The sequence below is a fragment of the Miniopterus natalensis genome, chromosome 2, assembly GCF_054644295.1.
Source record: "Miniopterus natalensis isolate mMinNat1 chromosome 2, mMinNat1.hap1, whole genome shotgun sequence".
Taxonomy (NCBI): domain Eukaryota; kingdom Metazoa; phylum Chordata; class Mammalia; order Chiroptera; family Miniopteridae; genus Miniopterus; species Miniopterus natalensis.
The window spans coordinates 131,344,603-131,362,976 of NC_142082.1; positions in this window are offsets into that span (position 1 = coordinate 131,344,603).

Consider the following 18,374-nt stretch of genomic DNA (forward strand, 5'->3'; position numbering starts at 1 on the left):
GATTCTGCTTTGCTACCCTGGGAAGTGGAATGGTGTCACTCTACCCCTGCTGAGACACTGTTCATACTGATGGGAGTGTGTCCCATGCCTCAATGTGCTGGGAAGGGGATAGAGTTGAGGGGAATTATTTTCTCAGCAACAGGAGGGACACAAAGTCAGTACTGACTGGCTAAGGGAGACGTCTGACATTTTTCTCTGATTCTGATCCATGACACCCGTTAAGCCTCCAGTCATCCAATACACTATAATGACAGACTCTACCATTACATCAAGCAGGACCCCTAAGCAAAGACGGAAGGCTGAATTCAAGTGAGCCTTTTCCTTCTCTGTTCATGGTAAAATGGTTTGCCTGCCTCTCAAATGACTTTTTATTTTTTGTTTTACACAGTAGAAGCCATTCCTCTTGTTGACTAATTCTGGAGAGACTAGAAGTATGTGTTCCCATGATTGATGCGCTGCCTGGTTCTACCAGCTTTGGCTGTGACTGTGCTACAACAAGGAATAAATATTTAACAAGATTTTCAATACATAGAGAATTAAATAACCCTCTCTAGATTAGCAAAGCTGTTTGGCTTTGGGAAGATCACTTCACATAAAGCAGTAGTTGCGAAATCAACTATACACGCAGGAAAAAGCGGGGAAATACGGGCAAGAACGAACTTCTCAAGTCGTATGGGGAGATTTTGACGGGAGACTTGGTTCAACTCTTTCGCTCAGTGCCCCTCACTGCTGCTTAACCCTCGAGAGTGTCTCACCCCGAGGTGTGCGTGTCCAGTGTTTAAAGGTGTGTCCTTTTTGCACAACTTGTCCGCAACTGCAAACCAGCTCCTCCGTGTGTTGTTTATCCCAGGTGGTTACAACCTGACCCAGTAGTAGAGGCACCCCTGGCTGTGCTCTCCAAAATGAGGCCTGCTTACAGGATTTTCCTCGGTGCTTTCATCCTGCCTACTTTTCACACTGCAAGGCACCATAAGAGCCAAATCTCAAAGCAAGATACAGCTCCACTCGGCATTCAGTACTGCTGCTTACCAACTTCCAAACACCACAAAGCCACTCTTTGCCTTTAAGTACCTTAACTGACGTGATTTCCTTTGTCTGGAATGACTCATAGTTTCTCGCCACAGCTCGGAGTCCTACACTCGAATCCAGAATCACCTCTCCCAGAAAGTCTGTTCAGACTCAGGAATCCTTTCAACACATCCTTTCTTCAAACTTACTTTTTGTATTTACACCCAAGGTTACTAGTATGTAACTATGTTTTCAGGTATGTATTTAAGTCTTAACTTCCTCAAAGTCATCAGATTAGGAGGATCTACGATATGTGAATGCTTATTCAAACCATTTGTGAAGACCACTTTAAAACTGCTATCAAAGTGTATGATGCAATTTTAAAAATACCTTCAACCCAGGAAAATCATCTTTGCGTTCATTCACTTAACAGATATTTACTGAATGCTTACTATGTGCTGGATAGACAGTACATAAACCGATAAAACATTTAGTATGTTAGAGTAATAATCGCTAATAAAAGAAAGAACGCAGAGAAGGTTGCTAAAGTGTTGGGGAGGTAACATTAAAGACGTGAAAGAAAGGAGGAAGCCATGCTGGCATCTGGGAGAAGGGGAACAGCAAGAGAGGGCCATGCCCAAGGCAGAAGCAGGCCTGCCAGGTAGGACCATTCAGGAGGCTGGGCTGGGGAGAAAAGGGTGCAGGGGGTGGGTGGGGAGAGCACGGGAAGATGTGGCCCAAGAAACGATCACGTAGGGTCTTAAGGGTTATTCTAAGGACTTTGACTTTTATTGTGAGATGGGAAACTATAGTATATAGTATATAGTATATATAGTATATATCATATATGGTGTATATAGTATATGGTGTATATAGTATATAGTATAGTATATAGTATATAGTATCTAGTATCTAGTATATAGTATCTAGTATCTAGTATCTAGTATATAGTATATAGTATATAGTAGGGTTTTAAGCAGAGGAGTGACAGGATCTGACCTACATTTTAACAGAATAACTTTGGCTGTCCTATTAAGGAGTGCAGATGCGGGAGTGCAGATGTGGGAGTCCAGTTAGGAGGCTCTTGAAATAATCCAGGTGAGAGATGATGGCGACCAAGAGTAGGGACAAAGCAGTGAAGCTGTGAAAATGACGAAACTGGAAGGAGGGGCCCACAATACTTGTTGACAGATCACATTTGTAGGGCCTGAAAGAAAAGAAAGTCTGTGCTTTTCTTTTGCCTGTGCATTACAGAATTGCCACCGCTGAGACAGGGCTGACCGCAGCAGGTGGTGGGGTGGTCGTATCAGCAGCTCAGTTCTGGACATGTTAAGTTTGAAATGGTTTTTAGACTCACAAGATATGAACACATCTGCACAACTGAATATGAAGTTGCATGTATGGGGGATGTCTGGGCTGCAGATAGCAGAGAGATATTTAAATCATGAGAAATCCATGGGTGATTGAAAAAAAAGAAAAGAAAAAAGAGCCAGCAAAGGCCATCAAGAAGGTGAGGAGGAAAATCAGGCAAGTATGGAGCCTGGAAGGCAAAGGAAGCTTTTGTTTTTTGTTTTGTTTTGTTTTGTTTTGTTTTGTTTTGTTTTGTTTTGTTTTGTGAACACATTTGATTTATGAAAAAAGACAAAAATTATTTAGAACTGAAACTGAATAGTTGAATAGCCAAATTAAGTTATACCATTGTTATGCTTTTAAAGAAGTACGCAAAATGTTAAAATGATTTTATTTTGCCCTGGCAGGTTTGGCTCAGTGGTGGTTAGAACGTCAGCCCCAAGGACTGAAGGGTCCCGAGTTCTATTCCAGCCAAGGGCACGTACCTTGGTTGCAGGCTCGATTCCCGACCCCAGTACAGGCACGTGCGGGAGGCAACCAATCGATGTGTCTCTTTCTCACATCAATGCTTCTCTTTCTCTCCCTCCCTTCCACTCTCTCTGAAAAGCAATGGAAAAAATATCCTCAGGTAAGAAAAAAAAAAAAAATGGTGACTTTCCACTCCTTGTCTGATCAAATGAAGATCCAAAATAGAGCTGGAGAACTTGAACCCCTCTCTCCTACTTTGTAATTCTGTTATGCAAATGCCTTCGCCAGGTCCTGCTGTCTCGTTTTGTGGAGGCTGAAAAGCAGAGCCAGCCAGGAGATAGGGGGCTGGTTTCAACCCCCTCCTCTTATAGATACAGGAGCAGACTAGGATTCACAGTCGAGGATCAACAGTACCCAAGACAGCACACAGTGAAGCTGGCACCACAAAAGGCCCTCAGCCCACACCCCTGGGGAGCACTCTGGAGAAGACAAGTGGAAGAGAAAGTGAGGCCAACCTTCATGATTGGCCTGTGGCTTAGTGAAGGCTTCCCCTGGGCAAAAGTGAGTATTGAGGATTTTTTTTTTTTTTTTAACTTTTTAAATGTATCTTTATTGTTGAGAGTATTACAGGTATCCCATTTTTCCCCCCAATTGACCCCCTCCACTTCCCTCCCACCCCCTTCCCAGGCCTTTACCCCGTTATTAACTGTGTCCATGGGTTATGCATTTAACTTCTTTGGTTAATCTCTTCCCACCCTCCACCCCCCTTCCCTCCTTCCTCTGAAATATAATCATCTGTTGCATGCTTCAATGTCTCTCGATTTATTTAGTTCATGAGATTCTTTTATTCATTAGCTTCTTCTTAAAGAAGACCCTTCAACTTTTCCTGTAGTGCTGGTCTGGTGGTGATGAACTCCTTTAGCTTTTCCTTGTCTGAGGAGCTCTTTATCTGACCTTCAATTCTAAATGATGGCTTTGCTGGGTAGAGCAATCTTGGTTGTAGTTCCATGTTTTTCATCACTTTGAATATTTCTTGCCAATCCCTTCTGGCCTGCAAGGTTTCTGTTGAGAAATCAGCTGACAGTCGTATGGGTGCTCCCTTGTAGGTAACTAATTGCTTTTCTCTTGCTGCTTTTAAGATTCTCTCTTTGTCTTTAACCTTTGGCATTTTAATTATGATTAAAATGTCTTGCTGTGAGCCTCCTTGGGTTCCTCTTGTTTGGGACCCTCTGTGCTTCCTGGGCTTGTAAGTCGATTTCTTTCCCCAGGTAGGGGAAGTTTTCTCTAATTATTTTTTCAAATAGGTTTTCAATTCCTTGGTCTCTTCTTCCCCTTCTGGCACCCGAATAATACCAGTGTTGGGCCACTTGAAGTTGTCCCAGAGGCTCCTTATGCTATCTTCATATTTCTGGATTCTTTTTTCTTTTTGCTCTTCTGGTTGGGCGTTTTTTTGTTTCCTCGTGTTCCAAATTGCTCATTTGATTCTCAGTGTCCTCTACTCTACTGTTGATTCCATGTAAATTATTCTTCATTTCAGTTCCTATAGACTTCATTTCAAATTGGTACTTTATTATGTTATTGTTTTTCTCAGTTATTTCCCTAATAGTCTGCTTAAACATCCTTATAACCAAAATTCTGAACTCTCTATCTGTTAGGTTGCTTGGATCTATTTCATTTAGTTCCTCTTCTAGAAATTTCTTCTGTTCTTTCCTTTGTGACATGTTTCTTTGCCTCTGCATTTTGGCTGCTTCTTGGTGTTTGTTTCTATGTATTAGGTAGAGCTGCTATGTCTTCTGGAATTTTTAGAGTGGCTTTGTGTAGTAGGTAGCTTGTAGGGTCCAGTGGCTCAGCCTCCCCAGTCACCTGAGCTGGGCCTTCCAGGTGCTCCCCTGTGTGGGCTGTCGTGCACTGTCCTGTTGTAGATGAGCCTTGGTTGCTGTTGGCGTCCCTAGGAGGAATTGACCCCCAGGCCAATCAGCTGTGAGGACCAGCTGCAACTACAGCCAAAGAGCTGCTGTGCTGGAGACACCCCTATGGAGCAGGATTTACTTCAGTGGAGCTTTGGTGTTCACCAAGTGCGCCCCTTGAGTGTCACTCATGGATGTGGTAGGGTTGTAATCCAGCGTGGTCAAGTCTGACCACCAGGTGCACTGTCTCTGAGGCCTCCTGGGAGGTGTAAAGTCAGCCTGTGCCAGTGCCTTTCCCAGGGCCCCCCAGCATGAGCTGCACAGCAAACCGTAGTTGGCTGCTACTTGTGCTGGGCCTGGCGGTGCCCAGGAGAGGCCAAGCTATGAGCCAATGCAGGCTGCCGCTAGTGCCAGGCCTGGGGCCACTTATCACGCCGTATGGGGCCTGCTGCTGCTTGTTTGAGAGATTTTAGGAAACTCCTAAGCCTGAGGCTCGAGAGGCTGCTTGCACAGAAAAGCCCCTGGAAATGGCCTGGATGAGCTGCAGGTGGGGAGGGGCGGGGCCTCCAGGAATCAGGGGGCGGGGCCAAAGGTGAGAGTCAGGTGCTGGCGACTCAAACATGGCGCCTGCCTGCCGGCTGTGTGCGGGGAGGACTCGCCCAAGGAGCCATGGCCTCTGCCAGCCCTTCTGCCTGGGAGGAAGCCGCCCTCCACCTCTCGCCCGGATCTCAGGCAGGTTAGTTCCCCCCCGAGTGTCCCGGGTCCTTTCAGGCTGCTGCCCGGCGCTGGGCTCAGAGGGAGCGTCCGAGTGAGTCCGTGCCGGGCCCTTTAGAGGAGCTGCTGGGGCTCCCGCAGCCTCCGCGACCCTCAGGGACAGTCCCCGCTGGTTTCACAGCCCGGAGTTGTGGGGACGTCTCTTCCTGGCCTGGAGCCCTGGGCTGGGGGCCTGCTGGGGGGCTGGGACCCCTCCCTCCTCCGGGAAACCTCCACCGCCGAGATTCCCTCCCAGGTTTCAACCTTGGCACCGGGTGTGGGCCCGCGGCCGCGTCTCTGCGATTCAGCCCCGACCCGCCTGCGTCTGCGCCCCTCCTCCCGGTCTCGATGCTCCTTCAGTTCCCTGGTTGTGGGGCTTCGGTGCAGCCAGATCTCAGGAGGCTCTGAGTGCTGGTGCTTTTGTATTTTAGTTGTGATTTTGATGTGGTTGCGGGAGGCGGCGGGTGCAGCCGTTACCGACGCCGCCATCTTGTTTCTCCCGAGGATTCTTGAGTAGTAGAGACACGGAGCAACGCTTGGCAGCACCTGGATACTGACTGAATCCTCTACAGCAACAGAGAACTTTGGAAAGGCGGCTAGATTCTCCTTTGCGAGTCCCCATAGTGAAAGCAGTGCTTAATAAATGCTATTGCGTGACTGCCGCTTTGGACTGGGGAAGGAGGGAGGGTAGGGCTGAAGCGGAAGGAGAGGGATGATTCAGAGAGAATTTACAGATGTTTCAACTCTCCTACAAAAAGCAAATAGGCCAAATAAATCTATGTGGCATAAAATGAAATAAAAATAAAATTGTTCCTTCTAAAAGCCACTATATTCTGTTCCCAGCGGTAAAAGTTACAACTAGAACTACAAGCAAAATGGGCTCATATTAATGAAAATATGTAACTGTATCACCACAACCAAAGCTCTGAACACTCAAAGATATTTAGTGGAAAGAAATCCTCAAGAGACATTTACTAGTGTTTGAAGTAAAAGCAAAGCCTTAAAGCAATAAAAACACTTTCCAAATGAATCAAATGATGCTCAGCTAACTTCCTGTCACTTCACATCAATACGGAAAAGGACACTGGAAAATCTACACGTTAAGCAAGCAAGGGTGTTAGAAACATGAGTGAAATAGCTTTGTACTAGTTCCAACTTTGCCTCTAAAATTCCTTTGGCCTGACAGCAGAACATATTATTTCCTGTTCTTGTACTCTGTGGGAAGTAGCACACCCATTTCAATCTTTGTCACTTTTTTTTCCTGTATCAACATTCACGAGAGGAATTATTTTGGTGCTGCCCTGATAATTCTCCCTAGGCTGATATCTCAGGGCCACAAGCCGTCTGGCAGCGGGTCTCAAATTATCAGAATTACCTGGAGAGCTTGTTACAGTGACTCAGCAGGTCTGGTGCGGGATTCGGGACCCTGCATTTCTTACGAGGGCCTCAGATGACAGATTCTAAGACAGGCGGTCCCCTGAGCATTCTTTGAGTAACTCCGGTCTGGAGTAACCAGAGTAATTTTTATGTCTGCTTTCCAGCTGAGGAAGGTAAGTTTTGACCTTTCTTTTCTAGAATACTCATAATAGGGGTGAAAAGGATTATGGGAAAATACATGAGCGTATATATGACACAGCTTTCATGACCTTTACAAAGTAAAAGGCTTACTCATAATCCAAATAACCAGTCAACTCAAGTAACTAGAATTTTCAGTTTTACCCTGTGAGGTTCATTATAAAACGAAACACTCCAAGGTCCCAAGTTGCTTCCTGAGTCATCGGTGATTAAGTTCCACACAGTTTTAGCACTGTGAATATTTTATTATATTCTTTGAAATCTGGTTATTTTTGAATCAGGTTATAACTCTTAGGTAACTGGAATATTAAATTTATTAAGACATACCTTTTAAAATTACTCCGGGTAAAACTTTTCTGCACTGATCCATTACTAAAATATGATATACTTTGATAGTACATATTTTTCTGAACAGAATGAAAATATCATACTTATCTAAGCATTTCCATTAAATGGGGCAACATTTACTCCAACAATTTCCATATATGATAAGGTTCTGTTTTATAACCAGGTAGTGTTTTAAGTATATCCAGCTGTCCTTGGGGAAAACCAAGAAAAGCAATTTTGTTTTTCCCGTGATACTAAAGCACTGGAAAACAAAAACAGTAACTTTATGTAATCAGGCCGTTTTACTTAATACAATACACTGTAATTTCTGAAAATGGGCTTTCTTTAGACGTGGTATGTTGAAATGTGATTTATTGAAATGTGAAACCACGTACAGTTCATAATGAAAAACAGAATGGGCGGCCGATCAACACGGCTGACCGGCCAGCTCTCTGAGCGTGAGAACCGCTCTCCACAACCCACGTAACTGCTCAGAGGCTCTGGCTCAGGTCTGCTGCTCAGCTCATCTCTACTGCGCCTCTCATCTTCCAGGGTGTAACTGCACAGCAGACTCACTGTTACCTGGTGCATGTCACCTAAAATTAATTTCTAAGACTCTTACAGTTAAAAGGTTATACCAGCCTAAATGTTTAGGGAAACACGAAGGAACATTTTAATGAAACAGGGCTGAGAGCAGACAATCATTTTCTAGATTTAATGTCTTCCATTGGTGACGCGTAACTGGTTCATTCCAGCTGGGCTGACACCACTCTCAAGGACACAGAGTCAGGATCTGAATCTCAGTAACTCACACTGAGAAAGAGAAACTTACCTTTTTGAAGTAGAAGCACTGAGCATAAAAGGGAAAAAAATTTGGAACACAATGTTCAGAAAAATGAACAAGAAAATACTTTAGGAGACAGGAAAGACTAACAAGATATAGTGTTTCAAAGCCAAATAAGAAGGGAGAGGATACATTAGTTCAAAAGAACAAAGACCTAATAGTGAACCACCACCAGTTTTAGAAAGAAAGATGTCAAAACTTCTGGGCCCTCAAAACCATTAGTATGATGTTTACTTTAGATCTTTGGTAACTATCTTTTATCAAATTTAGAAAGTCCCCTTCTACTCTTAGTTTGCTAAGAATTACTTTTTTATAAAAAGATTTATGAATTTTTAATTTTATCAGATGGTTTTACTACATCTGAGATGATCACATTTATTTATTTTGTTGATGTGACAAATTACATTGATTTTCTAATGTCAAACCAATCCTGCAATCCTGGGATAAATCCAACTTGGTCATGACCTGTAATTTCTACTTATATGTTGCAGGATTTGGTTTGCGGCCCATTTTAGTTCACTGGAGATTTTTGCATCTTTGTTCAGTGAGATTGGCCTATAAAGTTTCCCCTTCTGTCTGGTTTCTGCATCAAGGTTATACTAATCAGGAGTGCAGCCCTTTTCCCATTTGGTGGAATGGGGAACATGTCATTTAAAAAGGAAGCAACTGGAGAGATTCTAGCCTCTCAAAGGTCTCACTTAGGTGTGAGTACTGGTAAGGGTGACTACAATGAAGAAACAGCAGAGAGATGTAAACAAATCACATTAGCAAGCAGTTGGTCTCACAGACCCGGACTTAGAAATAGCAGGAATATGTTGTGACATCATTTTACATGAGTTTATTTAGTTCTTTCAACTGCACAATCATCATTGTTTTAAAAATGAGGAAACTGAGTCTTAAGACTACTTGAACAAACTTGCCTAAAGTCACAGCAGCATGCGTCCAAGTTAAAACATAAGCACAGTTCTCAGTCCCGAGGCTGCGCTCTTAACCACTCTCCCTTTCTTCACTTCTTCTCCCTCAGTCCCTCAGCGCGGGGACTCGGGGTTTGGGAGGCCTCCCATACACCTGCTAGCAGCGACCCACAGGTCTGCAACTGAAACAATCACAGCTCTTTCCCAAAGTGCTGAAATTATAAAGTCTGCGATGTCCGAGCTTCATTACCAAGGGCTGGAGAGATTCAAAATATACTAGCACAGTATAATAAGCAAATTAAGAAAATGGAGTAAAGACAATCGTGGGAATCCTAATTAAGTTACACATTTAAATATATGTAATAAGTGTTCATGGAGAAATTTTATAAAACACGTATGTAATCCAACAAATTAGGCTACATGGCTAAATTTTGGACATTCCTCTCTAACCAGATGTACATAATATACTCATTTCACTCTCAACACAATTTTTTACTTAAAAGTAAAAACCTGAATAAGGAAATTAATTTTAGAATCAATGGTGTCTTTAAAAAACCACTGTCAAATTTACAAAAGAAAATAATTCTGTCTACCTGCCTTAACTCCATTTCTGCCAGGGGACTGATGTTTGCTTCTGTCTGGGGGAACTATCAACTGTGAATACTTGGAATTCTCTTTGCTTGAAGCTTTTTGGACCATGCTGGTGGCAGGAACTGAAACCACAATTTGAAGGAGGACCAGCTGGTTTGTTTGCTGGTCCTTTCCAGAGACAAGTCTAGTTCTCATTTACTCTGACTCTAGGGTTGTTCTAGCTTTATACCACGGTCCTTTAGCAGAATCCACATCTTGGGTGTTTTTATTTTTTACTGTCAGAGAAAATGGTGCCTAATGTATATGCAATTTAAGCGGCACACGGACAATATTCTCCACACCTTAAATATTCTTCAAAGACATTATTTTAACAAGTGCCCAGGATTCCATCATAAGATAATCCATAACCCATTATTTTTCTCACTTTTGTAGACTTCAATTCTCATTTGTATCACAGTATAAAGCTATCATGAACATCTTTTCCATACATCTTCAAGTCATCTGATAGTTTCTTCAGAGGAAACTCCTGAAAGTTAAAACATACGGGCAGAGTGTGACGAGCAAAACTTTTATGTATTGACTGTAGAAATGCTCACCACCTCACACCACCACCACCTTTTATGTAGGAGGCCAATTCTCCCCGAACCGAGTAAAATCACTCACATTTCATGTGAAAAATACTTTCTCAAGTTGATTAATTTGCATTTATTTCTGTGGCTAGATGTTTCATATATTTGTGGGGCATTTGTTGCTCTTTGCGGGTCACCTTCTGATGGCATTTGACTATTTTTCTGTTGGGATGTTAAGCCTTTTTATGTTAAAATAATTTTTATTTGTAGAATATTATTGCAACTCATATATGCAAACATCTCTCCATTTCCTTGTCTTTTAATTTGTTCTTAGAATTTTGAATGTACTGATGCTTTTATTTTAGTAAACCGACCCTGTAGCATTTTTTTTTTTTTTTTAATGATTTGTTTCTGTGCTTAACCCTACTTCAGATGTTTTCCTGATTTTTCTTTTGGTTATTTTGTGACTGTTCCTCCACTCTTTATTCCTCCTGGAATGTATCTGGCATGTGTAGAGAACTATTAACAAACAAAACATTTCAGAGGCTGATACTAATGTAGACACCCTATGAATGATATGACGTCTAATGTGAAAACAGAGCTGGAGTGGTTTCAGCCAGGAAAAAAGTCTCAGCTGCACCCACCCCCATTCTCCGCTACAACCTGCTAGTCTCTTCCCTAAACCAAATGACACTGTTCACATAGAAACATACTATTCATATTCTCATTGTTTCTAGCAAATTGCTTAGAACAGTGCTCCCCAACTCATTTTTTTTTACTTCATAGCACTGAAAGAAAAGGGTAATTATTGCCCAGTGCGCTGGTTAAGTGGAGGCGGCTGCCTAGCAGCCCACGAGAGGCAACTCCAAGCCCTGCGGCCACCTAACAGCGAACGTCTCGGTGCATCTGCAGCCCATCTGTGGCACGACAGTTGGGAAGTCCTGTCCCAGGATTGCTGTGCCACCTGTGTTCTCACAGGCTCTCTTCTCTGCGGATGTCGCTAGGGTCCTGTAATTCGGGTGCTGGCCGTGATAGAGAAGCCAAACTATAATTATCCAATAAAAAGAGAGCCCTGAACAAAATAAGTGTCAAGAAGCCTCTCCTGCCCCTTTTGTCCTGGAGCTTGCCATGGTAGGGAGACCAAACTTCAGGAGGACAACTGAACAGTTGTATAATTGAGATATATGGAATCTTTGTGAAGGATAGTTATCCTCTCTGAGTCCAGTAAGTACGAAGCAACTGAGTGACTGTCACAGCGTGCAAGTATCCAGTCATTAAAATCTTCTAAGTTACTACAAGCCAAAGGGTCTTGCCTCTTCTAAGGAGACAGTTGTAGAAGTCATAGGCCCTGGCACCAGTTACATTAAGTCTTTAACTTTTTCTCTTAACTTTTTCAAACTTTTACTGAATGATTTACATTCCTCACTAATTTTTAAAGCCACCTTCATCATAAACTGAATTCTTACATAGCAGAATGTCCTCGTAATTCAAGTATATTCATTAACCATAATAACCTGTTATGAGGGTCAATTAGAGCATAAAATACTCTTACAGAACATAAAGTCAGTGCCTCCTCAAATATCCATCTCTGCTTCACAGTACCATCTATATTAATGTCTGCAGACTGTCATTCAAAAATACACTACAGGTGCAATGAAAATCCCCTACAAAGTGAACTAGCAAATCTTGCAAAATATGTAGGACTTTATAAAAGTTAAAGGTGAGAACTATTCAAATCACAAGCATAGCCACAGAATGTGTCAGTCAATCCAGTTAACAATGAAAAGAAAGTTGCCAATGACAAAAGGACAATGATACGAGAAGTGCATAAAGGAATGACTTGACTAGAGAGAGTCCCTATCACAAATGGATGAATCTGAGATATTTCCGTAAAATGTTTCTATTATGGAGCAGAAATCAAACACGTGACAATGATCATTTCATGTTTCAAATGATTTTGACCCCCAAAAAAAGTAAAAAAATTATCTCTGGCCCTGGATGGATAACTCAGTTGGTTAGAGCATTGTCCCGATGTGCCAAGGTTGCAAGTTCAAGCCCAGGTCAGGGCACATACAAGAATCAACCAATGACGCACAAGGAAGTGGAACAACAGTCAATGTCTCTCTCTGAAAACAATAAAAAAATTTTTTTAATTATTTCAGTTAAAATATTTCTAAGTTAACTTTGTTATATAGAAAAAAAGTTTGTTTTTATTTTAGCAAAACATTTCAAGTTAAAGTTCTAGTGAAAATATTTATTATGAAAAATTGGTCCTTGATTTCAGCATACTTGTGACCTTCTGGTACCAGTTATGCTCAGATAAATATGTTTCAAGGCATTTATTGTCTGCCTATATATTTATATAACAGTATTAACACAGATTTAATTTGCTTTAATATCTGATGGGCCACTCTCATTAATCATGTTTTAATTTTAAAAATTTATTATCTTTCCTGTTTATCCTTCCAGCTGATATCCTAGAAATGCATTTGAAATTCCTAGAAATTAATTTAAATCTATTGGAACCATTATCGGAATCGCATTAACCCTCCATACTACTTCAGAAAGGATTAGGTTGTCTATTTGCTACATTCAGCCTAACAAAGAAAAATTATATATGTCACCATTTATTTGTTTTCCTTGATCTCTTTTAGGAAAGCTTCCTCCCAAAGTCTTACATATTCTTGTTTTGTTCAAAGGTGATATCAGTGTACCTGTCTGTTAAATCACCATCTAAAACAGAATATCCCTATTGAACACTCAGGCACCAATCATAAAAGTGGGATGCTTTTCTTTAAAGAGCACAAGTAATTTTTGAAGATGGGGCAATAAGAGTAGTGTAAGAGAACTTATTTCCAGCAATATGATGGAACCAGACATCCTGAATAAATTTCCCATCATAAAATATCTTTTATACTGGATTAAACATGAAAAACTTTAAGTGAATTACAGATCTGGCAATAAAGTAAGGGAGATCTTTAGAGGCCAAAAACAAAAGCAGAAAACTGAAGATATAATCAAGTATGGAAACCAGTGGTGGTCCAAAAAGCAACTGCAGATCCTTGGTGCCCTAGAGTGTTTAACAACAGAGTATATATTCTTCTCAAGGTCACGTGAAACATTCTTCAGGAGAGAACATGGGCTAGGCCATAAAATAAGCTTCAAAAAGTTTGAAAGGATTGAAATCAAACAAAGTACATCACCCAATTACATGGAATGAAATTATAAATTAATAACATAAAGAAATATGGGGCCCAGCCGGATGTGGCTCAGTGGCTGAGCATCGACCTAGAATCCAGGTGATCGCGGTTCGATTCCCAGTCAGGGCACATGCTTAATTGTGAAAGATTCAGTGCTTTCCCTTTAAGACACGAACACAACGAAGGTATCTTCTCTTGCCACCTCTATTCAACATCGTACTGGACGGTCTAGCCATGGCAATGAGGAGGAAAAAAAATGTAGGAACAAGTAAATCTCTATATGCAGATGACATGATCTTATATATAGGAAATTCTAAGAAAATCACTAAAACCTATTAGAACTAATAAGTTGACAAGGAGGCAGAACCCAATTCTACACAATTTGTTCACTTGCAATGAACAATCTAAAAATTTTTAAAAAACAAACAGCCCTGGCCAGTGTTTCCCAGTGGTTAGAGCATCGGCCTGTACACCAGAGGGTCCCAGGTTCAATTCCCAGTCCAGGGCACTTACCTGGGTTGTGGATTTGCTCTCCAAACCCAGTCATGGCCCATGCGGGAGGCAACCAATTAGTCTCTCTCTCACATCAATGTTTCTCTCTCTCTTCCCCTCCATCCTTTCTTCCTTTCCACTCTCTCTCTGGAAAGCAATGGAAAAAATATCCTTGGGTTAGAATTAACAACAAAATATTCCATTTATAATAGCATAACAAAGAATAGCATACCTAAGAATAAATTTAACAAATGAAGTACACAACTTATACTCTGAAAACTACCATTGTTGAAATAAATTAGAGATGATAAATAAATGGAAAGATAGCTCATTTTCATGTATCAGAACACTTAATATTGTTAAGATGGCAATACTTCTCATGTTGCATATTGACGTACAGATGAACACAACCCCCATCAAATCCCAGCTGGCTTCTTTGCAGTAACTGAAGATAATCCTAAAATCTCAAAGGTTGCCCTGGCTGGTGTGGCTCAGTTGATTGGAGCGTCCTCTGGTACACCAGAAGGTGGTGGGTTCAATCCCTGGTCAGAGCGCATCCACCGGACAGCCAATCGTTTCCCTTTCTTTTTCTCTCTCTCTCTCCTTCCCTCTCTCTCAAGATGTTTTGACTTCAGAGAGAGGAAAAGAGAGAGACAGAAACATCAGTGATGAGTCATTGGTAGGCTGCCTCCTGCACCTATACTGGGGATCGAGCCTGCAACCCAGGCATGTGCCCTGATCGGGAACCAAACCACAATCTCCTGGTTCATGGGTTGATGCTCAACCACTGAGTCACAACATGGCCCCCATTTTCTTGCCTGTAAGTCTTCAGCTTACTACAGTGTGGCTTTTGTCCCCATTACTATTAAAATGTTTTTATAAAAGGTCACTGATGATGGCCAAGTTTTCATTTGAATTAATATAAATTTAAAAACTAGTAACTGATTCAGTTAAAAAACTTTTGTTTGAAAGAACTTGGGGGGGGGGCCGTATGCGAATCTACTTTTTCCCATCTATAGATTTTACAAAATCTAAATATAGATCAAGTATTTTCAATGAAAATGTAGCATCTACATCGAGATGGGCTATAAATAAGGTGACCAACTGTACAAGTTTTAGCAACAAAGGTCATATAACAGGGTTATCCTAGCTGTAAGTGTAATATACTAGATTTCAAAGCATATAAAATAGCTCATTAATAAAATTTTTGGTTACATGATGAGATATAATACCTTGGATATATAACGATAAAATGTATGAAAGTTAATTTCAGCTGTTCTTTTTAATGTGGCCATCATAAAATTTTAAACTACACATGGCTAGCATTATGTATCTACTGGATAGCAGTGGTCTAGGTAAAGGCAGGCCTTGAACACCAAGTTAAGGTTGGCCTTTATTCAGGAGGAAATAAAGAGCCACCAAAATCTGAAATGTACATATTAGTAGCTTTTTTAAATGGCAAAATGAAGTACTGCAGCATTTGGAAATATAAAAATAAGACTGCCCTTCAAACCTTAAAATTTTAAGTTAACAACAAATCAAAGCAGAAATAAAGTTGCCTCCCCGCCAGGGGTCTCCAGGCCTGCAAGACTTGACTAGTTTCAATGGCTATATAATACACAGCTTCAAACAAATTTCTAGTCTTGGGGTATATGGCAAAAATTTTTAAAGTCCTATTTAATGACCAACTTTTGTATTTATTCCTTCGAGAATCACAGGTTTCTAGATCTACTCAACATCTCATTTTTCCACAAACTAGTAAAATTTCTAATCAGTATCAGAGAAGCATAAACAACACTAGAACAATTGTTTTGGAGAGGAATGATTCTCAAAGAGTCCCCTCTTGCCCTTCCTTTAACAATGTCCTAAAATTGAAAAAGAAAAGTTGGAAGAACTTGTTCATTTAACTTCCACAATTCTAGGAAATGTTATCTAGCACTCTGATAGACTTGGGTTCCCCAATCCAGTAATCTGTAACTTAGGAAGTGTCACCACCATCTAACCAGTTGCCCCAAACAGAAATGTGATCGGTATACTAAATTTTCACTTTAATTTCATCCCACTTAAAGACCTTTTCAAATTCCTCCTTCCTAATTTGTTTCAAATTTTCCTTAATACTTCACCCCATTCCTAACTCCCACCTAAGGGCCACACAGCTAAATACGGCAGAATTGGGATTTGATTAAATTTCTGCCTCTATAGGGACTCTGAGTCATCTTATGCACCTTCTTGGTTTTTAACTCCCAAAATTGTGTCTCTAGCTCAGATCTTTCTCAAAATATCCCAGAATTAGAAATCCAATCATCTGCTGGAAACTTCCACTTGAATATTCCATAGGCATCCCAATCTCAAAATGTCCCAAAATTCAATTTGTCATCTTTCCCATCCAATTTGTTACTTATCACCTATTCTCCAAATGTTGGGATTGTTAGTTTCCACAGTAGGAAATTGGATACCAATCTCTCAATATCCAACTACTCAAGTCCTTTCCATTTTGTCTAATTCTTCAGATCCTTTCTGTTTTTCATCCCAACAAATCCTCACCTAAACTACCTTTAACCACCAATATCCGAACTTCATGTGATCCAGAAAGCCTTAGATGATTTGATCATTGCCTACCTTTCCTGTTGTATTGTCTTGCACTCAGTAATTCCATCATAAAAACTGCTTGTAGTTTATTAATGCATTAGGTTGCTTCTCATCAACCTATCCTTTCTCATGTGCTCTCTATGCCTAGATAGCCACCTTTCCAATTTCAGAGGCATGTGCAGGTCCCCAATATTCACCCATGAAAGTAAAAGTAGATCTAAATACACATATTCTACTGGTTTCGAAATCTAAGAATGAGTCTATCCCCTAGTAGGGATTCTTAGGTGCAGAAATCTACCATCAGGATGCATTTCTAGTCATAAACAGTCTCCAGTGGGGCTTAAAGGCAGGAGCTAGTTGTGCACGCTGCACCAAGAAAACAAGCATCCTGGACAGTTTCTTTAAACCACAACTTCTGGTTTCTAGCTATTTTCAGTTCTTAAGTACCTGTTCTTGAGCATCCTTTCCAAAAGAGTGGCTGCCAAAATTCTGCTTGATTTAGCATCCTCCTAGGAGTCATCTGGAAGAAGTGACTTGCCGAGATAAGTCTAGGAAAAAAGGGTGAAGAAGCCATGTAGGTGACCTACAGTGATGTTACTAGGAGCAGGCAGTGAGACTACAAGGTCAATCTTATATTAAAGGAAATGTTCTGGACACATGATACATCAAAACATTGTTCACTTAGAAATCACAACTTGTCATCCGAACAGTGAATGCCATCCATACAAGGAAAACATAACAAAGTCCAGTATCAGGCTTCAGGATTCACAAGATATTCAGGAACCCATAGACCAATGAGTATGAAAATGGATTGTGTAATAATGCAGGTTCCAAACACTAATTTTTATGAGCTCATCGCAAGAATAGAAGCTCTCCTGAGAGCTCAAGGGAAAGACTTATCAATGTATCAAACTAATTAAGAAGAGTTTAAGGTCAAACTGAATTAAAATATAGCTCAGCTATTACCTCATCTGCCCTGGCTTCTCCATTTATTAAGATCTGTTCCCCCAGAATTTCTTCTGCTCGTTTCTCTTTCACAGTATTTTTCACACTGTATTTTAACTTATCTGCTTAATGTTCCACTATGCCAGGGGTGGGGAATGTCCAGCCCAAGGGCTGTAAGTCATTGGGTCTGGCCCTGCCAAGGCAACCACAGGCAGGACCCAAAACTCAATAAATCTAGCTTTTTACTTTCTTCTTTTTTTAAATATTTATCTTTATTGTTGAAAGTATTACAAATGTCCCTTTCCCCCTCATTGATCCCCTCCCCCCTGGCCTTCACCACACTATTGTCTGTGTTCACGCGTTATGCATTATGTTTTTAGGTTAATCTCTAGGAGCTTTTTTCATAGCTAATTTTTAAGTCAATAATTTTGTATGGCCCACAAATAATGTTATAAATACCCAAATGGCCCTTTGCAGAAGAAAGGTTCCCCTCCCCTGCTCATCTTGAGGAGTAGGCATGTCTTTCCATCTTTGCATCCCTAACATACAATAGTGCTACATTTACCAACTTACTGACTGATTAAGTCTTCTTTGTACTTGATTAAACTATCAAAAAATCTAAACCACTGCTATGCAAAGCCCATAAACCATTTGTTCATGATGAGATGAGGAGTCTGAATCAGAATATGTAAAAGAATAGCCCCTTTTTTGAGAAGTTTTGCTTTAAAAAAAATGTCTAGCTAAACTTAACTGTACTTTTGTGATGCAACTGATTAACATTTTTGCCCCACTTTGATCCAAATACTTGAGAGTTAGAATAAGACATATTTCATAAAGAAAAG